The 26,687-nt window shown below is 41.2% G+C and overlaps 1 protein-coding gene across 5 annotated transcripts in view; it reads right to left on the bottom strand.

Annotated features, from left to right (window-relative positions):
• PTPRD (protein tyrosine phosphatase receptor type D) overlaps window positions 1-3,485 on the bottom strand; it is a 1,311,464-nt gene extending 1,307,979 nt beyond the window's left edge. For 3 of the 5 annotated variants that reach the window (XM_062609064.1, XM_062609063.1, XM_062609065.1), the window contains exon 1: window positions 2,642-2,782. The gene's annotated coding sequence lies outside the window, so the exon portion shown is untranslated. Of the gene's footprint in view, window positions 1-2,641; window positions 2,783-3,294 lie in introns of those variants that run through there. The other 2 variants (XM_062609059.1, XM_062609067.1) reach the window with 2 other exon arrangements.
• Window positions 3,486-26,687: the final 23,202 nt, after the last annotated feature.

The following is a 26,687-nucleotide window of genomic DNA, read 5'->3' as shown; positions in this document are numbered from 1 at the left end:
TAATCATTCACTCCTGCAGACTGCTTATATATTTCATCAGGCTATTATCTGATCTGAATAACAAGAACAATTGCATAATAAAAACACACCACTGCTGACACATGCAACTTTATTCTATCAACTTTACATATTCACAGCAAGAGGGCTGTTTAAAGTCCTCTGCTGTTTGTTTCTTCTGAATTAGACTGACCTGATTCAACACTATCCTGTACCAACAATTATGATCAAGACTGTATATACATATAAGATCAAATATAGTATGTATCAAACTTAATTGCCACAATGCGACTCGGGTCATTTCACACAGTAGCAAGCAGTTATTACAGCAAAAGTGGAGTATGTGTCAAGTAATTTTTCATATAGATACTGAAGTATTGACAGGTGATATCCCAGATTTAAAGAAAATCAGACAAATAATGAAGACTACATTCCAAAATAATAAAACCATTAAGTATGCATAGTTCCAGTTGAATAACGTCAATGTAGTTCCTATCTGATTAGTCACATATATTTTAACCTTTTTTCTTTAAAAAACTGACACTTTGTTAGGCATTCAACACTGCACACTTCATGTTTGGGATCACCTAGCAGAACATAACCTAAAAATCTTAACCTAATACGCTTCTCTGTATGCAGTCTCAGAACAGTTCATGGAAATTATCTGGATATAGCCTTTTAATGCTCTGCTCGCAGGCAGTAAGTACAACACAGCAATGAGTCATGTCAAATGTTACCTTCTAAAAAAAACAAACAAACAAAAAAATCAAACAAGAAATAGCAAGGCTGTTTTTTTAACTGACATACATTTATAGTACTAAAACAGCAACAATAGGATTTCTTAATAAGCCAGAAGATGTGTTATTCTTTTATTTCAAGTTCTAAGTTCATTTGGTATTTTTCCTATCATAAATGTTACTGTCCATTACCCAAAGAGTACTGCGATATGATATGAAAGCACCCTGATTCACTACCTCAGAACTTGCAGCAGCCCATGCTTTGTAATTTTTCTTAGCTTTAAGATTATGAATACCTGAAAGCGCCTTTGAATGTCATCCTCCTGCTACTGCAGATTTAGCCTTTCCTGCTCTTGGCACATAAATTTCCTAAACAAATTTTGTCCAATTACCTTTACTGTTGTGACATAAACTAATTTCTTTACTTCACACAGAAAAGCATTTAATTTGACCCTAATAAACTTTCACTCCTGGTGACATTCATTAGTTGTAATTGATTTTGAATTACACCTGAAAATGCAACATTAATTTTATACTGAGTTGCTTAATAAAAAACACTTGTAAATGCATGTTTAATGGCTTCTAAGGACACAAGTGAATTCTGAGGAAATGAACAGTAAAAACATCATACATTAGAGACTTGAACTGCACAGTTTATTTACTTATTTATTATTTGAAATTTGTACTGTAAACTAATCCAAATTTGTCAAGAATTTCTAAAGAAGTTTAATTTATTCAAAACTGTATTATCCCTACATCATATAAAATAACACATGAAGAATTTAAATCCAAGTGCATTTGGCAGGAATAGAAAAAAAATGCTGAAATGCTATTGATTCCTTCCAGTACATTCAAAACACCTGACTCAACTATATTACTACTGACATAACACAAAGGTTTTATTTAGATATTAGCAAACATGAGCAATTATTTTCATTGATATACTTTTCATTCTTATTTCTTTCCTCCACCTAGGAAACAGTTAACCCTGAACTACTAGTAATAGCTGTTTCCTCTACCAGAGATGTGGCAAATGTCAATGAGTCCACTGTCCTAAGAGAAGTAATGCCTGCAAAAGTTATCCTCCCCAGATGCAGATATATTTAGTGCTAAACACCTAACAGCAGACTCTTCATGACACACCTTTACCTGATCTTTGTACCTTCTGTCAACTCCACAGCCCTGCCAACAAACCTGTCACATTATTCATGAAGCCCTCTTAAATATTTTTGCTTACCCTAGATCTTTCTCACCTATTTCGAAATGTGTTGTCAGTACTTTTGAATATGTTCCTTACAAGCACTTTTAAAGCAAAGCTGTTGTCTGTAACTGTCATCCTCATTAGAAAAAAAAAATACATTCTATAGATAAAAAACTTCATGAAAAATCTAGTAACTTTAGACACTTGGATGAAAAAATGCTGACAACTGAATCCAGCCAAAACACTGTTAGTATGTATAATCCATGCACATTTTATATTAAAGTGAACGCCCTGCCACCTGGCACTACTTAGCAGGTCACACTGTGCTCTAGACCTCTCCTGAGGGAGCGTCTCTTTGTTTAGGTTTTGTCTGTAATCTAGCACATACCTACACTCCCACTAAGGTAGACATTACACAATATTTGACACCCTCAGGTTCTTTACACAAGTATTCACCTGCAATTTTCTTTCCTCATAAAAGACAAGCAAACCACTTTCCTGCACTTTTCCCACTGAAAGCAGTTTAAGTTACCACAGCCAAGCTTCTCTCTGACCAGAACAGTGTGATTTACAAGCAGAAACACACACACATACCCACACACATACGTATATATATAAAGATGTGTGTGAGTGTATATGCTAAGAAAACGTTTGGAAAAGCAGAAGAGCATAGGGACAGAAACCAAGCATGGAGTATTTTACTTACTAATGCTGTCCGTTCGGACCTCTTCGGAAACCTGAAGGAGTCTCCGCTTTCCCCTCCTGCCAGTCAGGCGCCGCGTTGTGCCCCTAGTCCATAAAGGCCCAGATGGAACTGCAAAGAGAGAGAAGCACATGCCACATCAGGCAGTTCTGTTTTAGTGGGATCCAGCGCTGCTGCCACTAGCTGCTTGGGGGTACCCCGCTTTCAGACCAGACTCTGAAAAAGAGTCATCCTTCCCAAAAATTATTTTTTCTTTTAGCAGCAATTAAAAAAAATAAATAAATAAAAAGGAAAAAAAAGCCTTCCCGAGACTCTTGCACCCTAAAATTTGAGGGGGGAGGGGGAGAGGGGAGAGGAAAGGTACCTGCAACTCTCTCCGATGAGGCCAGCAGAGAGTGAGGGAGGGAGAAAAAGAGCGACGAGGAGAGGGAGGAGGGAGGGAGCGAGGGGTGGAGAGGAGGGGGGTGTGGGTGCGTGTGTCTGTGCGAGTGCGGGGGGCGTTGAAGCGCCTGTCGTGGGGGGCGCCGCAGCCTACCGCTCTTCGAGCCCAGCCCCACTGGCTGCAGGCGGGCTGCCCTGGGGGACGGGCAGGGCTGGGCCGGGGCGCACTCCCCACCGGGCCCCCCGCAGCCCCCGCCGCCGCTCAGCCCGCTCACCTGCATTTCCTTAACGAGCCACTTGATGGCCAGCAGCAGCGGCGGCCCCGTGGCTCCGCCGCAACTTTGGCGGCCTCGGAGCCACGCCGCTCGCGCGGAGCTGGCGATGGGGAGGTGCCGGTCGCCGAGTGGCGCTCCGGCCGGGGACCGCACCGTCAGCCACCCGCGGAACTTTCCGTCCGGTGGCGGCTCTGTGGGGCTTGGGGCCTGGGGGGAGGGGGGGAGGGGGAGCGAGGGGTGGAGGCTACGCTGAGCCCCGCGTTTGCGCGCCGTCAGCCGCGCAGCAACGAGACCGGTAGCGGGGCATGCTCCGCCGTCCGCCTCACCCCGAGCTGCCTCCTCCCACCGCGCTCCCCAGCGTGTGCGAAGAGAGTGAATGAGCGAGCTTGTCGCTATTAATAATGATAAGCCCTGTCCCCACCTTCCTTTTCTCCCTGGGAAAACAATTAATAATGCATTAAAATAATGCACCTGTAAAGCACCGGCTGGCAATAATGAAATAAAACAATATTACCACCACTGCTGTGGATGTGGTGGCGAGGCACGTTTCCCTATTATTCACACCCAAGTGTGAGCATAAATTCTGCTTCTGGTATCTGAACGTCCCTTTTCCCTACCAGAGCAATTATCATTATCATCATCAAAGTCTCTCTCTAAAGCTGAGAGGAGACGCTGAGTCCCCGGGTGGCTGCTGTGGCTGGGCTGCGAGGAGGACATACCTCTCCTCCCCCCTTCTGTTCGCCCCAAACCAATCTCTTCGTTTTTCTTCTCTCGCTTGTACCGGTGAGTTAAGCATTGCGTTTGGCCCTTTTAGTATTTTCCCTTCCGTTCCTCCCCTGACGATAGTTTGTGTATTTTAAATAAAGATTTCATTCTGCCAACCCGCAGGAAGCTTTTAACAAGATGCAGCTGAGCGTGTCGATATCTTATATCTTTTTACTGCTGCTCCGGCGTGTACATCAACTCCAAACTCATTTCTTTTCTTCTCCGCCCAATACTGTAGCATCTCAGAGACGGCGGCGGCAGTAGCAGCAGAGCGCTGCTCCCGGGAGGCACTTTTACTTTGCCCTCAAAGTATCTCCCAGCAATGATACCCGGCGGACCCCCCCCCCACCCCCCTGCCCCTTCCCTGCAGCCAGCTGCTGGGGTGGTTGCTCTTAAGATTTCCAGTTCCACACAGCCTGAGAGCGGGGGGGGGGAGGGGTGGGGATCGTCTTTTTGTTTAGAATGCAGTTTTGTATGTCTGCTATTTTTAAGTAAGATTTTTCCAGAAATAGATACCATCGAGATTTAATTTACGAAGCTATCTCTAACGATGCTCAATACTGTCTTCCAAGAGGTACATTTGCAATCATTTGCCTTCCCACGACGATGCGCGAACGTTTTTCACAGACCTTAAACCGTTTATGAAATACTAAAAGGGATTTTGTTGTTGTTCTTTTTCTTGTGTTTTGGGATTTGGTTTTTGGTGAGGTTTTATATTTTTTTCTTCAATTTACAGTTCATCTGCATTAAAATAAAACTTTGTTCAGCATGCCGGCAACCTCCTATTGATTTCTGGGGTTTAAGAGGTGGGTTTTTTTGTTGGTTTGTTTGTTGTTGTTGTTGTTTTTTTTACTGGAATGTTGTGATGTTGTGGTCAAGGTGATTTCTCTCCATGATAAGCGTTTCCCAACCCCTAGCTGTGCAGTCCTAGCTTGCCGATCCCCTGCTGATTCACCTCCTCGTGTCAACCAACGCTCAGGCACCAGGTTAAACCAGAGAGGCACCTCGCAGGCTTAAGGCTCTCCGAAGGCTCAGCGCTGCTGGAGGGGGTCCTGGCGAAGGCTGCGAGGTCGAACATTCTCCCCGGCTGAGGAGGGAGCGTGGCCAGGGATCCCCCTGCGCCTCACGGGCAGTAGAGCGGAGTGCTCCATCCGACCAGGACCACCCCAGCCCGCGGCCGGTAGGGCGCGGCAGGGCGCGGGGTTCGCGGGCGCGGCGGGCGGACCTCGCCCCCTGGTCACCGCGGGCAGCCGCGGGTCAGGGCAAGCGCTCGGCCTCCACCCGGCAAAAGGGCTTGACAGGAGCTTCCCATCCTAAAAGTGACAGAGGGCGTATCGCCGCTTGCAAGGATTATTCCAGTTCCGAGGTTTCCCGACACAAACCCAAAAGCACTAGTGCCTTTAAAAGAGTACAGGCGATAGAGAGCTGCCACTGAGCATTCTTTAAGGTTCAGGCCACAACTCAATCTGACCTAGTTCGAAACATGAAGATTCAGAGTTTGGGTGGAAAAAAAAAAAAGAAAAAGGCAAAAATATTCTCCCCTTTTATTTCTTTATATATCTGTTTATTTATTTGTTTTCAAAGGAGGCTGTAAATTGTGCTATTTTAGGGTGCACCTTTATTAGGACAGGGTAACGGGGCAAGTTAAGTTTTTCCTCCCAGTGGTGTCTTCCCCTTTGGTAGATCATTTGTGAGTATTACTTTAATGTACTACTAAATGTGGCATCATTAATGTTTGTAAAACTGATTTTATATGTACATTAAAACTGCTAAATGCAGTAGAAAATTAAGTATTCTGAGATCTTAATGCTCCTTACCAGGTTGGAGTTATGTATCTTTCATTCTTATATTCCTTTTGATCTTCAGACTTTCCCTTTTTCTTTGATTTAGATTTTTCCAGCCTACCATGTCTTGTTCCTACATTTTATTGCAAATTTCTTCACAGGCATAAAATATATTGATATTATATTACTTTTCATGAGTACCAAAATTTTGTGCAATATAGTATGTTAGCAGATCACTTTGCCATAATTTATGTAGAACCCGAATGAAGCACCCATTCTGTATGCTGAGCATTACACAGTGTTTTTAAAGTTTGTGAAGGCTGGCATGAATTCAGCGTTAGATAGTGTTGCAAAGTTGGTCACATGAGAGCAATTGTAAGAAAATCCATGGGGATGCAAAATCTCATGGAGATAAACAAGAAATAAAAATAAAATCTTTCGAACATTACTTTAGAAATAAAAGTGTATCAGAATTAAAAAAAAATCTCCAAAGATAGTCTGCCATATCTCATAATATCTATCAACTGAAATAAGTCTAATATACAGCCAATACTCCACCTATACCCATACAGCAGGAAAGGTGATTTGCATGTCTGGTTTTTTTTTTTTTTTAGAAATTATTTGTAGTAGTAAATACTCTGCCTTATGTATCACCATCTATTTCTTTTTTGCAAGCTACCATGAAAATATGGCTGAAATTGGGCATTTATAGATATACGTATATGAAATGAAGCTTGTGCAAAGCCTGGGAAAACTGAAACCCAGACAGTTTTAACATGCAAAATACCATCTTATTTTACTTTCACCTTAAGGTCTCAGAGGGCACACATGGTTCTTTTTTTCAACCCATTTCAATCTTCAGACTTCTGCTTTTCGTGGACTAGTATCTCCAAAGAAAAGCAATGGACATTTTGATATGTAGAGTATTTGTAACTACATTGAACAAAACTAGATTGAATTGTCTCATCCCAAAATAAAAGTTATGAGAGAAGACAAATAGAAAATACATGTGAAAGAACACAGCAGGAAACACTTTGTGAAATTCCTCTTGAGTGTTTTTCCCTGGAGTCTAACATCTGCAAGAAACTGAGAAGATGACTCGGCAATCTGTAACCACCTGGAAGGCAAAAAGAACCATTCCTGCAAAGACAAGGTGCCTGCGAGCAGCTCTGAAGCCCTGATATCTTCACATCATTAATCTGTGTGATGCAGCTTCCTCAGCAAAATCTCTGTATAGCTGTATCTTCCTTATTCACACTGGTCAAAGCTAAATATTCTAAGAAAGACGAAAAGCACTGGCTTGAAAAATTACAAGCATCTAGTATTAATATACTTTCCCAATAATCATATCCTAAAGCAGACAGTTAAAAAGGTGACAGGGGAAAATTATGTGGTTTTTCTTCTCACCAGGTATGAAACATAATCACTCATTGATCAAAGTCTGTGTCTGTATGCTACACATACTAGAAATATACATAACATGAGAGAAATTAAGAATTGCACACATAAACACAAATTAGCTTCCTTACAAAATGAGAGAAATTCATATCTTTGGAGCTGTTTCCTACCTTTGGATCACAAGGTGCCTAAAAATGCATTTGCTGAAGTAATAATTTCAAATGGTGTACACACCCCAAGAGCCAAGCATCTCATATCATACTGGGAATTTTTCGTGGGAAAGGACTGTAGCTCAGGGAGCATGACAGAATGTATTATTGAGAAAAAATGTGATTTTATTATAGGACATTCATATTTATGTATCAACTATGTTAATTCATAGGACAACAACAACCATATCTCCAAGTGTGTGTACTTTAAAATATTTTGTTAGCACCACTTGTATCTGGTAGTATTTTTGTTAAAAATAAAGTTTAAAAAGAAAAAAATATTTCAAACTAAGATGTCATACAAGATGGTTTTGTCTTTTTTCTTTTGATCAAGGCACTAAATGAGTCTTTGAATCCCTATTATTGAGAAAGTATTTTTTTTCTTGTATGACTGAATGCCATTATATTTCTTTGTTATTCCTGACCTTTTATGTGGTAAAAGTCTCACACTGCACTTAAGAATTGCATCTGCTTTTAATAACATGAGGTGAAAATCTTGAACATTCAAACTGTAAAGCCTGGGTTAGAGTGTTTGTATTTGACAGACTAAATGTATTGTGTCCCTCTTCCTACAAGTCTTGTTTAGGCACCTTTATTCGAACTTAGAACTGCTATCTCTTGTTATTTCACTAGAGCAACAAATATTAGCTAAGGAACAAAACTCTTCACTGTGATTCTACTGAACGTGCTTAGCTCTGGCTGGGCACCTACTTAATTCTAGCTGAGGAGACAAAAAAAAGGGAAAACCAGCTTTGTGTCTTTGGGTCAAAGTAGATTTCCAACTGCCAGAGATCAACCTGAGAATAAATATGAAGGACTGTGTATCCAACATCAATATATGTTTGCATATTGTTATTCCTTTCACTGAAACAGCTGGTGTTAGATTTGAAAGCATGTCCAACTGGACCATGTGTCTGACCAGTATATCAATACCAATGTTCATGTAGGCCTTGGGACAGTTCCAGGGATTTCAGCTTGCATTGAGACATGCCTTGAAGTTTTGTCAGACTGTAGTCCATTAGGGACTTAGATTGTGTTCTGCACTACAGCACGTAAAGCATGATTTTGCCATTGAATTTAGAGAGGAAAGGATTGGTCTCCAAATGAGTAACCTCATCTCTGTTCTCAAGCAGAGAACCTAGTAAGAGCTTGACAAGTGTTTCATTAATCCACCCACTGATATTTTAGTTAAGTTTCTTGTGCACTTGGAGTACAGGTTGAAGATAACTTAAGATTTCTGAAATGAAAGGAAAAAACAATGTTGTTCTCACCTTGAAGCTTCTTTTTTTTTTTCACTAATTCCTACAAGGTATGTCTTAAGCATGTTTTAAATCCTTGACTAAAAAGAAGTGAACTGTTAAAGTAAAACCACTAATATAAGAGAATACGGTGATACTTTTGGAAAAAAAAAAGATGACTGATGGCAGAAGTCCTTAAGGCAGATAATGATGTACCTTGTGTTAAAAAAAATGTAGCTCTCTTTATGGTCTTTTAATGATGACCTTCATCTCTACTACACTAATGGCTTAAAGACAGAAAAGTCTTTGGTTATGTCCATTGTGGAATGTGCCAGATAAGCATGTTATTTTTTAATTGTTGGACTAATGTAATACATGCTGCTAGTTTTTAATACATCAAATCATGTCCTGATGAACCATAAAATCTCCTCTTCCTTTTTGGCTTACCCATCTGATTACTTTTACCTTTTCATTTTGGCTTTAAATGAATTAAAACTAAAAGCTTTATATCAGTGGTATCAATAGGCCAAACCTATGCAACTTACTATGTTCTGTATATGTTTTTTCAAAAATCCTTTTTAAATACAAATTAAGTGAAGAATAAAATCTTCAAAGAAAATAAGTGTTTTAGAGAATCAAAGGGATGTTTGTCAGAAGCATTTCATAGTGTCTGGAAAACAGGAATGCTTATTCTGCATAATTCAAATTTTGGTGCATAGCTAATTTATTTTCAAGGTGTTTTTACTAAAGTCCAATTAGGTTTCAATAGCCTATTTAAATCAAGATTTATCCTTACTTTGGTGTTTTCTATTACCTTTTGCAACTGTATCTCTGCCCATGGCAGGGGGGTTTGAACTAGATGATCTTAAGGTCCTTTCCAACCCTAACTATTCTATGATTCTATGATTCTATATTTAGAGGCAGAACTATTTATTATGCTGTAGCCTCTGTTACACCTTTGTCTGCAGATAGGACGCTCTTCTTAAAGTGTAATGTACTTCAGGTACAAGCTCTACTTAGTACTTGAAATTAGAGTTCTCAGTTGCCACTGAAACTCTGGATTCATAACTCTTAATATTATCAGCAACTTCTCCATTTAATCCGGTAGAATATCAGCTAACTATTCATAGGAAAGAATATATAGTACAAAAAAGAGTGCAAAAAGTTTAAATGTTCTCCTAGTCACCCCTTCAGATATGGAGAAGTGTGCTGAGGTGCTGAGCAGGGGTTGGTTGACAACAATGTCTATACTTTCCTAATCTAATCTAAAGACCAAAAGAAACTCAGGGCATTTCCATAAACTTATGCATATAAACTGTACAAAATCCTCTATGAATTATTTCATGGATCTGTAGAAGACTAACTATGAGTAGGAATAATCTCAAATTTATTCTAAATGTATATCATTAATAAAGTTACTACAAAAATTTGACACATATAATGCATATTTTTGAACATGACCAAGAACTGTAAGATGCAAAAGACAGGAAAAGATCAGATGAAGAAAGAAAAAGAGTTGGGGGAGGGAGAGGAAATAGTGAATGTGTCCACAGGTTAATATAACAGCCATTTCTTGTTTATGGAAATCCCCTTCCTACAAACCTGTTTTCATGATTCAGCAGCCTGGAAGTCTGTGATTTGCAATACTAGATCTAATACTAGAAGGGAAATTCGGGTCAAAGTGAAACTTTATTGTGGAGCAGATAGATGAGAGGAATTGCACAGCCTGGGTCTGAATGATCAGTATTTTCTGCAATTTGCTATGACATTAGGTAAGTGATACAGTTTCACACAGCTATATAATGCCAGTACTGGTGTTGGCAAGCATAATGACAGTGAAGCAACATTAAAGCCTATGGATGAACAAAATTAAATTTAAAATGACACTGCTGTTGGGAAAATATTGCCTGAGAAAGCAATATTTTAAGGTGTGATGCAGACTTTGCATACTCTACAGAGTGGCTTTGAAGTTTTATAGGAAAAATACTATAATGATGTGCCAAAGAAAAGAAATATTTTGAAAACATTTTAAAGTTAAAATTCATTAAGTTTTTCAGAAGATAAAAATGCCTACTTTTCTGAACAAAGTTGCACACTAAAATTTCCTATCAACAATTCTCTCTGGAAGTCTAATCCCAAACACTGATACTCTTCTGAGAGGTAAAACTCATAATCAGGAAATAACTCACCCACTTATTACAATATTTTTCTTGACTACTTACAGTGAAACATTTCTAAAACTGTAGATCCATAAATGCTAAGTGCAAAAATAGAAAAGCTTGCATTTAAACTATTGTAAACAGAGACCTCTTCCTGCTTTCAGTGTGCAGCACTGCATACACCATGGGAAAACTGGTGCATAGGCGATGTTAGCATTCACAGATCTTGTTCTTTTACATATGATTGACAGGGCACATTGATTATTGTCCATAAGATCTGAAACCACCCACAGAAGATGAGAGAGTTTATTTTCTGTCTGATATAAGACAATAAATAAATCTATTGTTATTAAGAGTGCTTACTATTTCAAGTCACTTTGGTAAACCAAGATGTAGTACTTTGGTTTTGCCTTTCCACTGTTGGATTTAGAATAGCATACTATCCAGAAATTCCAGTATAGTTTGTCAGATTCCAAATGAGTCACAGATAAATTTGATTCTTCTATGTATTCTGAGTATAAAAAGCAAACTGAACCTGAAAAGAACAGGAATGGACTAATGAGAAAATTAAGCATTTCTCCCCTCGTTTTCACTGAAGTTCTACTTGCATTTGGCACTAGAAAAACCTTCCCTGTGCACACTGTCTTGAACTATCTTACCTATTTAGACTATCTCCTACAGATGTTTATACAGTATCCAACACAATGACTGTAAGGAGACAGTGAAGGATGCAAACAGCCTTAACCTAGGAAATGTGATTAAAATCATAAACTGTAGAAATATACAATGCTTTCAATGTTCTACCAGATTACAACATTTAAACATACCTTAATAAATTGCTCGAGAAAGAGCCTAATGAGCCAGTATTGATCTACATATGAGAGTTGGTAATAGGCTCCATAGTGTTACTCACCAAAATTCACACACAGTGAGACCAGTAGACTGCAACTAAAACAGCAGTTTTTAAGCCATTCATTTTAAGTCTTAAAATTTAAGGTATAATAAAGGCATATGTTGGGTTTGTCTTTTAAGTTCCAATTATGGTTTCCTCTACAGTAGCTTCATTAGTGCTAGACCAGATGTGCAACAGCCTTATGAACTCAGAATCAGGCCCATGAGTATTTCCAGATGAGTTCCACCAATATCACTCTGACCTTCAGCAGTCCAAGTACTTACAGAAGAAACTTTTCTTTAAACCATATCATAACAGTGACTGCTTAAAAGAAACCAGAATCAGTAGACTACTTAATGGCTCACTTCTTCAATTACAAAGAATCAATAGCAAATAAGCCCCTTCCAATTCCAGTTAACTAGCTTTATTAAAATAAATTATTTTTTTTAAAGTTTACAGGTGAAAGAAGTTTAATCTACTAGTGTAGAGTACTGGGAGCTGAGTCTGAAATAACTCCTAGTATAACACTAAAGATATGGTGACCAAAGAGCTGTTGTTTTAGCAGTTTATGTAATTACGAGTACCTTCTTCTGTTATGATCCACTATTTAGATCACCATTAAAAACTTCAGCTCAGGCTCTTCTTACTGCCTCAGGTAAGTAGAAGAACACTTGACACAGGCACAGAGAAGTTATCCCTATCCAGTATGGCCAGGACAAGACTCTTTGCCCTTCTCAGGCTGGCACTGGGACTACTAGGCCCATGGCATCTGTGCCTTCCAGCTCAACTAAATTGAAAATAAAAATATAACCTCTGATATTGTCCACATTCAGTTGCAGAGTATGGAAACAAAATAATTTATCACAGCAACTCAAAGTTGAATGATCATGACAAAGCAGAAGTGCTTTGCACTTTTCAATAGTGTATAGAAAATCAGATTTACCTTTCAGAGAAGGTGAATTTCAGCTACAGCTCACAGAGAAGCTGTTAGTCCCTCAGAATAATGGTGAAGGGAAGCAAAATAATTACCATTGCTTCATCTTGCAGGTAGTCGCTTTGTAGATAATACAAACCTTATAAATCCAGGTACTTCCTGCATTTTTACAGAACTATGCCGGCCTAATTCAGGAATCAAGTCCATATACTTGAAACTTGTGTGTTCTGTTCTCTCAGGGTGTCCCATGTTTCACTTGCTGATACCTCTCAGCTGTCAATTAACTAGTTAATTTAATCCTGATTTCTTGTAGAGGGAAGCAATAAGAGTAAGTGTATATTCCTCCAGTGACTTCTCACTGCTACTGTTAGGTGAGTCAGCCACTGACTGAACAATATGAAACATACAAAACAAAACATTTGCCATGATTTGGTTTTATAATTACTTCAAGAAGTTTAATAGCATTGGATTCCAGGCCTTCTGAAATGCCAGTAACATCATTCACCTTCATCATATTCACCTTTCTGTTCATTTGGCATTGAAAGGATTTCACTTCATGTATCAATATAGTCCCCGTGGCATCTTAGGCTGACAATATATTTTCCAACTTTTTGGCTCTCAAATCAATTTGGAAAATCCTGTTACATACAACTTCAATCCTCTTACTTAGGCTTGAAACTGCTTCTTGAAAACTGTCTGACCTTTGTTAAGAGAATCTGTCTTTGCTGTCAGCTTTTGTTTCACTCCCATGATCTCTGTTCTCACAGTGGAGAGCATACGTGTGGACACAAGGACAATAGCATGGGAGCACTGACTAGTATTCAGTGACCTTAATTTCAAAACTGAGTCTAAAGATCTGGCTTTGATTCTATGAAGCACTTAAACTCCAGAAATATTAGTATTGGGTTTAAAAGTAGTCCAGTTGGTTCTTAAAACACACCATAATTAGCTGCTTGGTGCTTTGTGTATTAGATGTATTAAATGACACTTACAAGTTAGATTAAACCACTAGTCTTTTTTATTACAATATAGCAAGGGGTTATTGTTTTGTTTTGTTGTTGGGGTTTTTTTGGTTGGTTGCTCGGTTGGTTGGTCTTTATTAATGTCCATGACTCACAAATAATGAAAAATTGAATGAGTGCTTAATTGTGTCTCCCCTTTTGGATGCTCATTGACCTGATCGTTAAGTTTACTTGTTAGGATAATACAAGTGTAATCATCTACTACAAACACAGGCCATCAAAAAGATTTGTGGAGGGTGACACAGGTACTAGATGGTGCAACCAAGGTGGCACACAGCTGGATCTGCTCATGGTTAGCTTTACTAATACTCAGGAACCTGCTAGATATGTGACAATCAATAATTTTCTTGGACGTACTAAGGATCCAGATCAGGAGGGGAGTGGTTTAGTGTCAAATCTACTTAGAGAGCAAATTTCAACTTATTCTGGGAATTGGCGTAGAAGATACCAGGGAAGGCAGCTCTGAAAGGCAAAGGAGTTCAGGAAAACTGGCTAGTCTATGCAAAAATGGTCCATCTCAGGAAAACAGTTATATCAGCAGATAAGCTTGGCTAAACAGGAAACTCATGCCAGAGCTCCAGTGCAGAAAAGGAGAATACAGGAAGCATCTCACTTTCATCACTGGGAATATGATGTCACAAGTCCAGTCAGCTCAGAGGATAATGGATAATGGGCCAGTCTGCAGGCTAGTTAACCAATGGGTATATTAGGGGTATGTCCTTGGATCTGGAGTGTACAAAATCTCTGTCAAGGACCCGGAGGAAGTGACAGAGGGATTTGCCTGGGAGAAGCCTGGAGCAACCTAGTCTTACCCTATGACTGACCCTGCTTGGGGCAGGTGCCTCCCAAGATCCCTGCGTTGCCTTGTGAGCTCTGTGAACTTCATTTTAAACAAAAATTTTATCTCAAATAGGAGAAAAGGAGGAAAGCAAGAATTTGGGAACATAGAAATACTTTTACTTTTTTACTTAATTCTGATAATAACATACACTAAAAGCCAGTGGAACCACAAATTCAAACAGACCAATAGAATTATATTCAGCTATTTACTAGGAGGAAAAAGGAAATGTCTCTTCTATCTTTCTTAATACACATAAACAAATAGATCATAGAATCATAGAAGAGTTAGGGTTGGAAAGGACCTTAAGATCATCTAGTTCCAACCTCCCTGCCATGGGCAGGGATACCTCTAAACCATGTCACCCAAGGCTCTCTCCAGCCTAACCTTGAACACTGCCAGGGATGGATTGATAGTACGTTTTTTTAAAGTTTAGCTTGATGAAGTTTAATGTTAGCATTAATACTGTTACTGAAGTATACAAACCTTAAAAAAAATCTTAAATTACCAAAGGACCGCTGGTTTACATACAAAAGCGTTACTGCTCCAAAGTTCTGCGGAAATATTTTGTTCCAAAGTAACCAAAAAATCTTGATCGTTAGAAATTCTGTCTTTAATAAATGTAAAGACACACTTGCAATCCAGAACTACAAAAAATAATTAAGTTCTTATTTTAATAAAATGTGTTGGTGTTAGCATGAACTGTCTATTAAATGAAAAAAAAAAATTGTACTTTTTTGTTAACTTTTAGTGTTTAAACACTAAATCACAGGATTTGGATATTTTCTTATATACTTCTTATCTTTAACAGGAATCTTATCTTGTACATTGCCCCTTTACTCAGAAATAGCAAGTCAGTAAGATGACGCTTTACATCTTTGCTGGTTTTAAACTTCCAAAGGTGCTCTAACCTTAGAAGAACTTGAGAACTTTTGAGAATCTGCAGTCTATTTAGTGAGTTAGAAGTTAGCTCAAGAGCCTAAGGCTGCTTGTTTAACGTCTCTACCAGGTAAAAAAGGTCTTTCAAGAAAGTAGCATCTGATTGCTTATAAAGCTCCATTCAGACAGGCATTTTCACTCAGACTACCCACCAGTAAAGAATTCCTGTTTGTCAGCATTCAGTTCTTCTGCGTAGAATGTCTTCGAAATCTTGATCTCAAATTGGCCTGGGAGAGGGAAGAACTCTCTCTTCCTATCTGTCAGTTTACACTTTCAAGTAAAGATAAGCTCATTTCGTTCCCAAACATCCCTCTGGCAATGAAAGCTCAGCTGTCCAAATTGCAGTCTCGCTAGAATGTGGCAATCTCCTTCAGCTTATGCTATCATGGCTGCATTGAAACAGATGACTAAGGTGCTTTCCCAGTGTTGCCGAACATTTTATTCTTAGAGATTTATCCTACTGAAAATCAGCAGAACATCGTACCTAGTCTCTGACAATCTGCTGGTGATACACAAACCCAGTGCTATTCATACAATTTTCTCTCATGTATTGTTGCTCTGCAATAGTGCTAGGAGTAAAAAGGGACATTTGTTTTTGTAACAAAACCGTATATTCATAAATCAATGACTTTCTGTTTATACCCTTACGTATCAGAGCCCAGAACTGCTGGAATGTTGCTGTGCTGCTTAAAAGCTTCCAGCATGTGAACAGAAAAATCTCAGCAATATGAATAGAAAAGTCTCAGCAATAGTAAAGGAGTTAATCTGAACACACATTAAGAGCATACAAAATAAGCAAGAGGTTGTCATATGCACAGCTTTTCTTGAAAATGTATTCATACTTTAGTGACCTGTTGACACCCATGAAATTTTCCACTTGCTTCAGAACTGGTAGATCACTTTCATTTTGCTTAAGATGTTGTCAGAAATCCTGGAGTATATACAATCTGTAGGAAATATCTCTATTCAGCTGCTCCATATTTTTTGAACATGCCATAATTCTCTGCAGGTTTGTAGTGCTCCTGCCAGCCAAAATGAGTGGCACAGACATTCTGGCCCCTATTTCCTTTTATTTTTAACCCAACAAAAAAATAACAGTTCTACTTAATTAATGGCAAAAATGAAAACTCTTCTTTACAGCAGGAGCCACAATTTTCTGTCCTGTATGATTAATGTGTCCTTTTTTCTTCGGGACCTGCCCACTTCTCTGCCGGCCTTTGCTGAGATCTTCCTATGTCACACCCATTCATCACTTACAACGATCTCCATTCCTTTTAGGCTGCAAAACTTTGTAATTTTGTCCTCAGGGTACTAGGACTCTGAGATAATGCCTAACATTATGCATGTTTCTTGGTTATGTTTGTTTGTTCCATTATAAAGTGTGGGTAGACACCTCCTGGGCTCACAAACTCAAAGGAACATGCATTTTTTCTGGTGGATGTGAGCAATGCAAACCTGATTATGTCACTACCACTGCTGCCCCTATGTAGGCCCCGGCAATGCCATTATTTGTGAAATGTCCATGTTCTTGGTTGTCCTGGGTTCAGCAGTAGCAGTCATGTTTCTCCTTTGTGGTAGCTGGTGCAGTGCTGTGTTCCCAGCCTGGGAACAGTGCTGCTGATACCGATGTTTTCGGTTGTTGCTAAGTGATGTTTACCCTGACCAAGGACTTTGTGAGGTTCATGCTCTGCCAGGGAGGAGGGGAAGCTGTGAGGAAGCAGAGATGGGGTGCCTGACCCGGGCTAGCCAGGGAGGTATTCCATACCACAGCATGTCATGCCCGGGGTGGGGGGTAACTGGGAGTTACCCGGAAGGACACGGGCTTCCGGGTGGGACTCGTTTCTTGGCCAGTGCTATCGTATTCTCTTCCCTTGTTATTTTCTCTTATCATTGTTGTCGTTGGTAGTAGCGGTGGTGATTTGTGTTGTACATTGGTTGCTGGACTGTTCTTGTCTCAACCCGTGGGAGTTGCACTCTTTCAATCCTCCTCCCCGTTCCTCCGGGAGCAGGGAAGGGGAGAGGCCTGGTGGGGGGGGGGGGGCCCTCGATTGTTGTCAGCCCGGCACCACTCACTGGGAGTGAGTGAACAAGTTACCTGACTGGGTTTAAACCACGACAGTTCGTTTTTGGCGCCCAACGTGGGGCACGAGGGGTTGAGATAAGAACAGATCTGACTGGATTAGTAGTCACTTGTCACAATGCTGCTTTATTGGCTCTCGGGGTTGTTCCTCTTGATCTCACAGTTTCAGTATATCGTATCTTACGTCCATCCGGTATTTGCTGTATTAGTGTTTTTCAAGTGTGGGGCTTGGGCTAAGGTTTTTGTCTCATTGTACTTTATGGTAATGACTTGTAATGCAATAGAATCATTGATCATGAAACTGATCTGGCTCATGTTCCCAGTGTGGTCACCACCTTTATACTTTGGGAGGTATATGATGGAGGTGCTTAGCAATTACACATCTTTTTTCTCCTTCTCAGGTGCTCAACCTGTGAAGGAGACATCCTTTTACCCTCCCAGTCCTCCCCCCAGACCATTTACATTTGAGAGTTTTGAAGTTTTTGAATGGACTTTTAATGCTGTTGAGACTTGTTTGCTGATCGTGATGGGGATCACCATGCTAGCACGCATACAGAGTGTGTTTTGCCCATGACTGATTTCAAGAGTAAAGCAGAGTCAGGTTTGGGTCTTGTCTGGGGTCAAACGACGATGTAGGAGGACCAAGAGATTTTCCCTGAGGCTGGACAGCCATGAGTGGCAGGGTGTGTGGGATAGTATGGGCAAGTATCTAGGTCAGTGGGCGCCTCCAGTACTTTGGAATTTCACTACCAAAAAACTGCAAAATCCAGAAGAATTAGTAAAACACTTAAATGAGGTGTGTGGTCATTCTGGCCATACCAGAGACGGACAAATCATGGCAACGTGCTGGGGCTTGGCCTATGCTTACAGGGCCTTGTTCAACACTATCCAGCACCTTCAAAAGGAAAAGAATGTTGGCGGATCTGAGGGCAAAGCAACAGTCAGCGCAGCCACTCCAGCTCCAAGCACCGCAGCTTCACCACCCCAGCAACAAGTACAGTCGCTACTCAAACTTTGGCTGCAATGAATAGCACAGCTACCCCAGTGGCAAGTACAGCAGCTGCTCAAACTTCAACTGCAACAGACAGAGCGGTTACCCCAGCTCCAAGTACAGCAGCTACACCACCCCCAGCAACAAGTACAGTTGCTACTCAAACCACAGTGATAATCACTTCAGCCAAACCAGAGGACCAATTTGTACCAATATTGGTTGCCCCTGTACACAAGAGAACAAGCAAAAAGAGGCAAGAAGGGTGAAGCGAGATGAAGAAACAATGTATTCACCACCCAGTCTAGAATCTGATCAGGAGTCATCATCACATGACGAAGAAGAAGAAGAAGAAGAAGAAGAAGAAGAAGAGGTAACTTCTCGACCTCGGACCTCAACCGAGCTGTGGAATATGCAAAAAGATTTTACCCGTCAACCAGGGGAGCACATCATCACCTGGTTACTCCGATGCTGGAACAATGGGGCCGATGGTCACGAACTAGAAGGTACAGAAGCCAAGCAGCTGGGATCACTTGCTAGAGAAGGGGGAATTGACAAAGCAATTGCAAGAGAGAAAAAGTTCCTCAGTCTTTGGAGGCGGCTCTTGGCAGCTGTGAAAGAAAGGTTTCTATACAAGGATGATGTTATGAGTTGTTCAGCCAAGTGGACTACTATAGACAAAGGCATCCAGTCTCTGAGGGAATCAGCCATCGTAGAGATGATCTGTCACATCAAGCTGAATAACGGGGATATATGTATAGATCCAGATGAAGTCGAATGTACGCGACCCATGTGGCGAAAACTTACACGGAATGCACCGTCATCATATGCCCATTCATTGGCAACAGTAACCTGGAACGACGTAGTGCCACTAACAGTGGATGAAATGGTTCATAAACTCCAAGAGTTCAAAGACAATCTCACACCTTCCATCATCTCAGCTGTGGAAAAACTGTCCCAGGACCTCGAACAATTGACGGACGATCTATCTGATTTATCCAGCTCCTCACGTGTACCAACACATGTCTCAGCTATTAACAAAAGGCGTCCTATTGTTCGAGAGAGGAGATACAGGAGGTATACCCCACGGGGTACCCTATGGTTTTACCTGCTGGATCACGGAGAAGACATGACAAAGTGGGATGGAAAACCTACTTCAGCTTTGGAGGAACGGGTGAGTGAACTGAAGAGGGGAGCAAGGGCCAAGACTGATCGTCCCATGAGATCTACGGCTTCAGTCTCTGGTGAGCAGTTTCCCAGATGGAATGGAAGAGATGATTTTACTCCAGCTCCTGTGATAACAAAGAATAATCCCTTTTACCACGACTTAAATGTCCAACGCTGTGATGACCATTAGAGGGGCCCTGCCTCCAGCCAGGTGGAGGTAGGGGACAATCGGATTTACTGGACTGTGTGGATCAGATGGCCTGGCACATCAGTCCCACAGAAGTATAAGGCTCTAGTGGATACCGGTGCACAGTGTACCCTGATGCCATCAAGCTGTCAACGGGTGGAACCAATCTATATTTCTGGAGTGACAGGAGGATCCCAAGAGTTCACTGTGCTGGAGGCTGAAATCAGCCTGACTGGGAGGGAATGGCAAAAGCACCTATTGTGACTGGTCCAGAGGCTCCATGCATCCTCGGCACAGACTACCTCAAGAGAGGGTACTTCAAAGACCCAAAAGGGTACCGGTCGGCTTTTGGTATTGCTGCTTTGGAGACTGAGGAAATTGAGCAGCTGTCCATGTTGCCCGGTCTCTCAGAAGATCCCTCTGCTGTGGGGTTGCTGAAAGTTGAAGAACAACAAGTGCCAATTGCGACCACAACAGTGCACTGGCGGCAATATCGTACCAACTAAGACTCCCTGATTCCCATCCATCAGCTGATCCGTAGACTGGAGAGTCAGGGAGTGATCAGTAGGACCCGCTCACCCTTTAATAGCCCCATATGGCCAGTGCGAAAGTCTAATGGAGAATGGAGACTAACAGTAGACTATCGTGGCCTGAATGAAGTCACACCACCATTGAGTGCTGCCGTACCGGACATGCTAGAACTTCAGTATGAACTAGAGTCAAAGGCAGCCAAGTGGTATGCCACGATTGATATTGCCAATGCATTTTTCTCAATTCCTTTGGCAGCAGAGTGCAGGCCACAGTTTGCTTTTACTTGGAGGGGTGTCCAGTGCACTTGGAACCGACTGCCCCAGGGGTGGAAACACAGCCCTACCATTTGCCACGGACTGATCCAGACTGTACTGGAACAGGGGCAAGCTCCAGAACACCTGCAATACATTGATGACATTATTGTGTGGGGCGATACAGCGGAAGAAGTCTTTGAGAAAGGGAGGAAAATAATTCAAATCCTGCTGAAAGCTGGTTTTGCCATAAAATGGAGTAAGGTCAAGGGACCTGCACAGGAGATTCAATTTTGGGGACTAAAATGGCAAGATGGACGTAGACAGATCCCCACAGATGTGATCAACAAGATAACAGCAATGTCTCCACCAACTAATGAGAAAGAAACACAATCTTCCTTGGGTGCAGTGGGGTTCTGGAGAATGCACATCCCAAATTACAGTTCGATTGTAAGCCCTCTCTATCATGTGTCCCGGAAGAAGAATGATTTTAAATGGGGCCCTGAGCAACAACAAGCCTTTGAGCAAATTAAACGCGAGATAGTTCATGCAGTAGCCCTTGGACCTGTCCGGACCGGGCCAGATGTAAAAACTGTACTGTGCACTGCAGCTGGGGAGAACGGTCCTACCTGGAACCTCTGGCAGAAAGCTCCAGGGGAGACTCGAGGTCGACCCCTCGGCTTTTGGAGTCGGGGATATAAAGGATCTGAGGCCAGCTATACCCCAACTGAGAAAGAGATACTGGCAGCCTATGAAGGGGTTCGAGCTGCTTCGGAAGTGATCGGCACTGAAGCACAGCTCCTCCTGGCACCCCGGTTGCCCGTGCTGGGCTGGATATTCAAAGGCAGGGTCTCCTCTACACATCATGCAACTGATGCTACATGGAGTAAATGGGCTGCACTAATTACACAACGAACTCGAATAGGAAATCTCAGTCGTCCAGGCATTCTAGAAGTCATCATGGACTGGCCAGAGGGCAAAGATTTTGGAATGTCACCAAAGGAGGAGGCGGTGCGTGCTGAAGAGGCCCCACCATATAATAAACTGTCAGAAAGTGAAAAGCAGTATGCCTTGTTTACTGATGGGTCTTGCCGTATTGTGGGAAAGCATCGGAGATGGAAGGCAGCTGTATGGAGTCCTCGACGACAAGTTGCAGAAACTGCTGAAGGAGAGGGTGAATCGAGTCAGTTTGCCGAGGTGAAAGCCATCCAGCTGGCCCTGGACATTGCTGAACGAGAAAAGTGGCCAGTACTTTACCTCTATACTGACTCATGGATGGTGGCAAATGCCCTGTGGGGGTGGTTGAAGCAATGGAAGCAGTGCAACTGTCAATACAGAGGTAAACCCATCTGGGCTGCTGCACTGTGGCAAGATATTGCTGCCTGGGTGCAGAACCTGGTGGTGAAGGTACGTCATGTAGATGCCCATGTACCCAAGAGTCGGGCCACTGAGGAACACCAGAACAACCAACAAGTGGATAAAGCGGCTAAGATTGAAGTGGCTCAGATGGACTTAGATTGGCAACATAAAGGTGAATTATTTTTGGCCCGGTGGGCCCATGACACTTCAGGCCATCAGGGCAGAGATGCAACATATAGATGGGCCTGTGATCGAGGGGTGGACTTAACAATGGACACTATTGCCCAGGTTATTCATGAGTGTGAAACATGTGCTGCAATTAAACAAGCCAAGTGGTTAAAGCCTCTTTGGTATGGAGGACGATGGTTGAAGTATAAATATGGGGAGGCCTGGCAGATTGAGTATATCACACTGCCGACACCCGGCCAAGGCAAGCACCATGTGCTTACCATGGTGGAAGCAACCACCGGGTGGCTGGAAACATACGCTGTGCCCCATGCCACTGCCCGGAACACTATCCTGGGCCTTGAGAAACAGATTTTGTGGCGACACGGCACCCCAGAGAGAATTGAGTCAGACAATGGGACTCATTTCCGGAATAACCGTATAGATATTTGGGCCAAAGAGCATGGCATTGAGTGGGTATATCACATCCCCTACCATGCACCAGCCTCTGGGAAAATCGAACTGTACAATGGGCTGTTAAAAACTACACTGAGAGCAATGGGTGGGGGAACTTTCAAGCATTGGGATACACACTTACCAAAGGCCACCTGGTTGGTCAACACCAGAGGATCTGCCAACAGGGCTGGCCCAGCCCAGTCAGAACTTTTACATATTGTAGAGGGGGACAAAGTTCCCGTGGTGCATATGAAGAATTTGCTGGGGAAGACAGTCTGGGTTATTCCTGCTTCAGGTAAAGGCAAACCCACTCATGGGATTGCTTTTGCTCAGGGACCTGGATATACTTGGTAGGTAATGCGGGAAGATGGGGAAGTCCGATGTATACCTCAAGGGGATTTGATTTTAGGGGAAAACAGCCAGTGAACTCAATTGTATGCTGTTGCCTGCTGTGTAATACTTTTATAGCCCATCAACTAGATGTCTCCAGGTCACCAGCAACTGGCCCTGACTTCCCTCCAACCATCACCCCAACAGAGAATGAACTTTGATAGAACCAGATGAGTTCCGCGGTAAAGGAACGACCAGCATCAGCAGGCAACGATCCACTACTGCACACAGCCTTTCCTGCCCTGAAAGATTGTTACAAGAGATGGAACCTGACATCATGGACCGGATGGACTTGGCAGCATTATAGGGATTGGTCCATGCACTAAGAAAATGATTTTTTTTCTCTTGGTCTGTATGTATATGGATGTATATATGTGGGAGAGCGATGGTATATTGAAAATGTGGGATCTGAGCATGACATGAATGGTGTGGAATAAGGGGTGGATAATGTCCTGGGTTCAGCAGTAGCAGTCATGTTTGTCCTTTGTGGTAGCTGGTGCAGTGCTGTGTTTTGACTTCCAGCCTGGGAACAGTGTTGGTGAAGCCAATGTTTTCAGTTTTTGCTAAGTGATGTTTACCCTGACCAAGGACTTTGTGAGGCTCATGCTCTGCCAGGGAGGAGGGGAAGCTGTGAGGAAGCAGAGATGGGGCGCCTGACCCAGGCTAGCCAGGGAGGTATTCCATACCACAGCACGTCATGCCCGGGGTGGGGGGTAACTGGGAGTTACCCGGAAGGACACGGGCTTCCGGGTTGGACTCGTTTCTTGGCCAGTGGTATTGTATTCTCTTCCCTTGTTATTTTCTCTTATCACTGTTGTAGTTGGTGGTAGCAGTGGTGATTTGTGTTGTACATTGGTTGCTGGACTGTTCTTGTCTCAACCCGTAGGAGTTGCACTCTTTCGATCCTCCTCCCTGTTCCTCCAGGAGCGGGGAAGGGGAGAGCCCCGGTGGGGGGGGGGGGGCCCTCGATTGTTGTCAGCCCGGCACCACTCACTGGGAGTGAGTGAACAAGTTGCCTGACTGGGTTTAAACCACGAGATTGGTAAATATTTTCAGTTATATCTTCAGTTGTCTATTTGTGATGTCAAGCTCTATGGATCCTCCAACAGGGACTTGGGTAGAGAGACTAATAAAAGCTTAGAAGTAAAATTAGTATTAATTACTACCCTGTTCATCTTTCATCTTTTGTCTGTCACCCCAGCTGCTTTGGGTGTATGCCTGATTGTTCTTTTGAGTTGTCTGAACACGTGTTTCCGAACCTTTATCTTATACAAAAAAAAATCTAAATAGACCTTGTCCTTTTTGAAATATGAAAAAGAAATATAAAAGCAAAGGAAAAAAAACAGGTAGACAAAATCAAATAGAAATTGAATATGATCTATTAATTTTCATCATTACTTATATTGTAATAAAAACATTTCAGTATTGATAAAAAAAGCTTTAAATACTATTAATCCATTCACATTTCTGTAATACTATTAGTTTATAGAAAACATCGGGTTTATTTTTTTTCCTAAATTTAAGATGGACTTACATTTCACTGTTACTGATTTTACTATATTATTTCCATGTAATGTATGGAATATAATTCATACACTTATGTTTTCATTACTTATATAGTTTAAGAAATGTTCTAAGTAGTGAAGGAAATTCTGAGATTTTTTTTTGCATTTTTCCAATACACAAGGTTGCTAAATGTCAACAGAGATAATACAACCTCCTCAGGGAAGTTCTTTTTTTTTGGGCTTACAATTTTGTATTATTTGTATGTGATAGTATTTCATACTTACAAAGCCTACTGAAATTCTGTCACTCCTCCATGATCCTGTTGTATACCAGACAACCAAAGATCATATGACTTTTTGTATAGATCATGACATTATCATTTGCTGAACTGACCCATTCTAAAAAATTACGATCATTCAGGGTGCAGAATTAATGTTTTCCAGATTAGTGATTCTTTCTGAAAATCCTGAAGCTGTAGTTTGGGATGGTGATTGCTGCAAAATAATTCACTACTCCAGCTTTAAAAATTGCAAAGCAAAAAGAATAAAATAGCTTAGCATTTGTCCCAGTTAGCTTCAGGTAAACTGAAATAAAACTTTTTACAGAATTTAAACACCTCAATACAATTGCCGAGATTTAGGAAATTTGTTGATTATGCCGGTTGATAAATAAGCATTGTTAGTAGAAAGTGAATATCTAATACTGCCAAGGTATGTTACATGGACCAAGGTTTTTAAAAATATGTTCTGGGCATCAGAAGACCTTCTTGACTCAGGAGGGGACACTATCATAGTTCATAGATTTGTTTGGATTTGTGTTTGTTTTTTCTTGTTTTCTCTTTTTTTTTTTTTTTTTTTATTAAAAGTCCAAATGAGATATTTCGGACCATACAAATCTGTAAATACTAGGCAGTTTGAAATTTTGATATTTTCTTCTCTTGACATACAGATGTTATATGTCTAGGGCTCCTGGTTCTCCCTTTCAAGGTGCTTCTCTAGGCATGTCTCTCTTGAAATCTGGAGCTTCCATGGAATACTACCCCTCATACACCATATTTGAGATAAAACTTGAGCAACAGGAATCTTCTCACAAGTATGGTTCTTGGATATGATACATGAAGAATGAATGCTTGGTCTTAAAAGTATTGATAATAACCAAATAAATACAATTTCAACGAGTTATCATAGGTCAAAACTGCAGGCATGACAGAGACAGCTCTGATCTCCTTATGTCTGTTTTTTTTTACTTCACTGCAAAACTTTCCTCCTTTTTCAACACTTTCTCACTCTCCAAGTGTTAAAATTATTAGGTAGTTTAGAGAAACACATTGTTGCTGATTTCCCACAATTTCCATGGACTAAAACAAAAACACATTTTAATTAGAGCACTCTATTTAATTGGTGCTATGAATATCTAGTTGCATTTGGCAATGAATCACAAATTAACATAATCTTTTTTTAGAACTTCGCCACAGGTTTTCTGTTGTTATTTTTTAAACCCACAAATTTTGTATTCCTCCCACTGCCTGCCCCCACATATGGTCTCTTAAGATTCTAAACTTACACAACTCTCCTCGACATGCATTACAACCCAGCTTTATTTAAAAAGTTATGCCTTCTACTGAGTGTTGGATTATATTATTCTGTGATTCTTCTTCCCCCCCCCCCTTTTTTTTTTTTAACAAATCTCTTATAATGCTTTGTCAATTCGTATCTAAGGAGAATGCTTGTCAGAAACACATCTTGATAGGTACCATACCCCTCAAGGAGTCAAACTTGAAAGCGATAACTATATAAAGGTTGTCACTGAGTAAGTTATCTGAATTTATCCCATATCTGTGCCTTCAAATTGCAGTATTTCCTGTTTTATTTTCTGTGCTATACTTGCAACAGTAAGAACACTAACCAATTTATTTCCCCTTAATTTCAGAATACTACTTGATTTTGGTTGTACCAGTAAAACACCCTCAGAAATGTAATATTAAAAAAAGAGAAGGAAAATATACCCTACAGTTAGACAGAAAACCCTGACAGGAGGTAGCAAATTTTTTCTAATTATATATGCAGCGTCAAAAAAGCACTGCTAGCATTTTACCACCACAGCATTCATGCAGTTTCGTGTCAGAGCAAGTGTCA

The sequence above is a fragment of the Pezoporus occidentalis genome, unplaced genomic scaffold (genome assembly GCF_034315485.1).
Source record: "Pezoporus occidentalis ecotype Australia unplaced genomic scaffold, CSIRO_AGI_Poc_V1 ctg133, whole genome shotgun sequence".
Classification (NCBI taxonomy): Eukaryota; Metazoa; Chordata; class Aves; order Psittaciformes; family Psittacidae; genus Pezoporus; species Pezoporus occidentalis.
The sequence above is the reverse complement of the archived record's forward strand: the minus strand, read 5'-3'. Positions and strand labels throughout refer to the sequence as shown.